Consider the following 4638-nt stretch of genomic DNA (forward strand, 5'->3'; position numbering starts at 1 on the left):
TTGGCCATGGACTTGTCCCCTCATAGTCAGGATGGGGTGGGCCTTGCCTCTGTTCCTGGAGCTGTCCCTCCCATGGCCTTCGATGGCACCCCTGCGTGGGTCCTCACCTCCCGCACCCCTGCGTGGGTCTTTACCTCCCGCATCCCTGTGTGGGTCCTCACCTCCTGCACCTCTGCGTGGGTCCTCACCTCCTGCACCCCTGCAGAGTCGGCTGCATCAACAAGGTGCATCGATCTGGCATGTTGCTGGCTACAAAGCCCCTTTGGTGCCTCTTCTGCACCTTGTTACAGGGTCGATCTGCATTGAGGTCAGCAAAATGCTTTTGGCTCCTACTGAACAGAGAAGGAAACTGAGGCTGGCACGTCCCCAGATGGAGACGGCGTTCACGACAGCCAGGGGCCAGGGGATGATGAGCTGGTTTGTCCTAAGAGAAGGTGAAACTTGTGACATGTATGAAGCATGGGTGGGCAAGGTGGCACGAGGGCACCCAGGGCCAGTCCAGTTAATCCTCAGGTTTGAGCTCAGGACCACCAGAGCCAGGGCCAGGCCTGGTGCATGGACCTGCAGGCCTATAGGCCATCCAGTGAGGGGGTCCCTTTCAGGCGATATAGGGACCGCTCTCCAGGGGCCACTAGGAAATCTCAAACCCACAGTTGGGCCCAGGGCAGCAGCAAGGTCGAGGTCAAGAATAATGTCCAGTGGGAGGCTAAGCTTTGTCTAAGGCCTGCAGAGGATCCCTGGGGATGCTGTGGGGTTTTCATAGGCCCTGGAAGGAGTGTGGGATCTGGGAACCCGAAGCCCAAGGTACCATAGGTGTGGCCCAATTTCTAGGGTAAAGACGACAGTTTGGCCTGGGAAACATACCCCCGTTTGCTCAATTTTGAGGTCCGGGGTGTTTTTTCACCGGCTCGGCTTCCCAGAAGGGCCCTGTTCTCCTTGGGGTTTCCTAAAGGCATCAGGGCCTGTTCCTTAGACTTGAGATCCAAGGCAAAGGAGCCTTTGCTCACTTTTAAAAAAATTTCTTTTTTATTGGTGCATAATAGGTGTACATAGTTTCTGCATACATGTAAGAATTTAATACATTAATATAATTTGTAAAGATCCAATCAGCATAATTAAGGCATCCATCACCTTCAATACTGGTCTTTTCTTGATGCTGGAGACATTCAGATTATTCTCTTCTGGCTGTTTTGAAATGTACAATAGATTATTGTGAACTATAGTCACCCTGCTGCTCTAACACTAGGGCTTATTTCTTCTATCAAACCATGTATTTGTACCCATCAATCACCCTCTCTTCATCCCCCCACTCCCTTCCCCTTTCCGGTCTCTGGTACCCACAATCTACTCTTTACCGCCATGAGATCCACCTTTTAGCTACCCTGTGGGAGTGAGAACATGCCGTATTCACTCTGCTTAGCTCATTTCACTTAACATGGTGGCCTCCAGCTCCTCCATGTTGCTGACTTTCAGGATCTCGTTCTATGGTAGCTCCACCCACTCCCCCCCAAAAAAACCCTCCGCCGTCCTGATGTGCCCTGAGAAGGCTGTTTCCCAAATAATGCTACGGTCCCCCTTCTCCCCTTGTTCCCTGCCCCAGGGTCTGGGTCCACTCCCCCACACCAGCTTCCAGCCTCCCCCTCCCATCTGCGCCGGCTGGGTTTTGGCTTTAATTTCAACAAACACAGGCAATTCTTCCCACTGGGGATAAGAACTGGCAGAAATATCACAGCGAAGGCAGCCTCCTCGGCTCCTAACAGCCAAGGAAAAGCAAAAATCCATAGGCGCTGTGCAGGGTGTGATTTGCCTCCTGAAAAGCGCACATTCCCTCCACCAGGCATCATCATCATCGTGTTGATCTCGGCCCGGAGCGTCCACAGCGCTCCTGACAATGCGAGTCTTCCCCAAATGGCATCTCTTTCATAAAGAGAGACACAGGTCCTGCAATCCAGGGAGGAGGCAGAGAGGAGTGCTCCGCCCCACACCTGGGCCGTGGGACCGGTGGAGTTCAGGTAAAGCCACACGGATGGAGAAACCACTTCATACACTCAGTGAAAGCAGTGTTCCTGATGAGTTTGAGTCAGCGCTGGGAAATTACAGTCAGAATCAACTGCAGCAAATCAACATCCTCTCTGCCCCTCGGTCTTCTCCTCCGCAGAGTGGGCTAGAAGGTCAGTGCTTGCTGGAACTGTCATCTCTGTGCTCAGCGGTGATTGCAGTGACTGGCGTGAACAGCCTTCAAACTGGTCCTTGGCGGGGGTGGGAAAGTGGAGGGGGGCACGCCGTCACACAGGTTCCTTATTAGGATTTCTTTCCCTTTCTGATGTTAGAAGGATGCCAGAGATCTCGAGCTTTGGAGGTGGATGGACCTGAGTGTGAGTCATGGCTCAGCCATTTGCCAGCTGTGCAAACTCAGACAAGCTGCTTAAGCCGCGTCACGCTTTCTGTAAAGCGAAGGTAGATGGGGGATCAGGTATTGTACAGCGTACATGGCCCTTAGGAGTGTCTGGTCCATAGTGAGGGCCCCGTGCATGGAAGACATAGCAACCAGGATGTGTGCTTTCTCTGAGCAGTGGCTTTGCTCCGTGGTGTCCACCGCGTGTATACTAATTTTGAGGACCTGGAGCTGGTTTTGAGGACCCTCCCTAGCAAGTACTTAGGAGTCTGCCACACACAGGTTGAGCACAGATTCATCTCTGGCTTCAACTCACAGCTTTCCTGTTGCTTTCCTTAGGCCGGTGGTTGACGTAGTCTCCATGAGCTGTGTGCATCCTCCGGTGACAGGACAAGAATTGTGCCCCCCCCAGGAAGGTCCCCAGCCTTCCCCCACCTGCCCTCTGTGGAGTATTCTGCCTTGATCTTCTCTCATCCGTCTGTTAGGGGTCCTGTCTTTGTGATGTCAGCATGAAGTGGAATCTGCAGAATGGCTAAAGTGGAGGGAAGACTGAAAATTCATTGGATGATGATAGCAGCATCATTTACAATCACCATGACTTGGAAGCAGCCGAGATGTCCTCTGGCAGGTAATTGGAGAAATGAACTGTGGCACGTCCACACAGACCATGGAGTACTATTCAGTGCTAAAAATGAGTGAGCTTTCCATCCATGAAAAGACATAGAGAAACCTGAAATGCAGATCACAAAGTGAAAGGCCAATCTGGAAAGGCTACATACCCTATGACTCCAAACCTGTGACATTCCCAAAGAGGAAAAATTATGGGGACAGTAAAAAGAGGAGCTGCCATCATTAGGGAAGCAGGAGCTGAGGAGAGTCAGAGTGACACCATTGAAAAATCTTCTCTGTCTTGAGACTAACAAGGCACCTTCCTTGCCAGTCACAACCCATGGTCCTAAGAGGGTCACAGCTAAGGAGGCAGCTTGGTACTGCCTGCAAGGACAAACTCCTAAAACAACAGAAAGCCCAGATGTCCCAATACCCATAACAATATGTGCTTTCAAGATAATTATAGATATGCTTTGATGTACTCATGTAGTAGACTGTTAAGGATAGTTTTCTTTAAATCAATAGCATAATCAATTTTGTCATGCTGTCTGCTCCCCCTCACAGAGTCACAGCTTGGTTTAGTCGTTACATAGACAAGATCCCTATATAAGAAAAACTTAAAACAAAGATGGTGCATTCTCTCGGAAGGTCCCCTGCTCTGTAATGGAGTAGGTTTTAATAAACGTGCTTCCTTCGCTGCACCTTGTGACTCACCTTGAATTCCTTCGTGCGTGAGATCCAGAAACCCTCTCTTGGGGTCTGGATCAAGACCCCTTTTCTGGTAACACCATGGGTTGGGGAGAGGGAAGGATGAATAGGTGGAGCACAGGAATTTTTGGGGGCAGTGAAACTCCTCTGTATCATACTGTCACAGTGGGTCCATGTCATTAAACATTTGTCTAAACTCATAGACTGTACAACACCAACAGTGAGCCCTAATGTGGACTATGAACTTGGGGTGATTGATAGTGTTTGACCATGTCCCCACCCAAATCTCATCTTGAATTTCCATGTGTTGGGGGAGGGACCCAGTGGAAGGTAATTGAATCATGGGGTGGGTCTTTCCTATGCTATTCTCCTGATAGTGAATAAGTCTCATGAGATCTGATGGTTTCATAAACAGGAGTTTCCCTGCACACACTCTCTTCTCTTGTCTGCCACCATGATTGTGAAGCCTCCCCAGCCATGTGGAACCGTAAGTCCAATAAACCTCTTCTGTAAATTGCCCAGTCTCAGAAATGTCTTTATCAGCATGTGAAAATGGACTAATACAGTGATAATGACGTGTCAATGTAGGTTCATCAGTTGTAATAAATGTACTATTTGGTGGGGGATATTAATAGTTGGGGAGGCTGTGTGTGTGGGGATGGGGCAGATAGTACATGGGAATTCTCTGTACCTTCTGTTGGATTTTGCTGTGAGCCTAAAACTGCTCTAAAACCATGTAAAGTCCATTTACAAAAGTATCTGGGAGGCTAAATCTATCTCTATAAGAAATATAAGAAAAGAAGTAGCAGGGGGAGATGCAAAAGGTGAATGGGGTGGGGGTATTAGAGAGGAGATTTCTGGAATTTGCCCTGTGAGAGGCTCTGAGACAGATATAGGAGGAAGAGAATTAGGGAAGGGAGAAAAGT

General features: G+C 49.5%; 1 long non-coding RNA gene across 2 annotated transcripts; it reads left to right on the forward strand.

Moving 5' to 3' along the window:
* Positions 1-296: 296 nt before the first annotated feature.
* LOC115832995 lies at positions 297-4022 on the forward strand. Of its 2 annotated transcripts, XR_004028419.1 has the most exons (4): positions 297-434; positions 1838-2171; positions 2331-2457; positions 2735-4022. It is a non-coding gene; the product is annotated as an uncharacterized LOC115832995 (long non-coding RNA). The 2 variants fall into 2 exon arrangements; XR_004028418.1 differs by having other exon boundaries at positions 2331-4022.
* Positions 4023-4638: the final 616 nt, after the last annotated feature.

The sequence above is a fragment of the Nomascus leucogenys genome, chromosome 24 (genome assembly GCF_006542625.1).
Source record: "Nomascus leucogenys isolate Asia chromosome 24, Asia_NLE_v1, whole genome shotgun sequence".
In the NCBI taxonomy this organism is placed as follows: Eukaryota; Metazoa; Chordata; class Mammalia; order Primates; family Hylobatidae; genus Nomascus; species Nomascus leucogenys.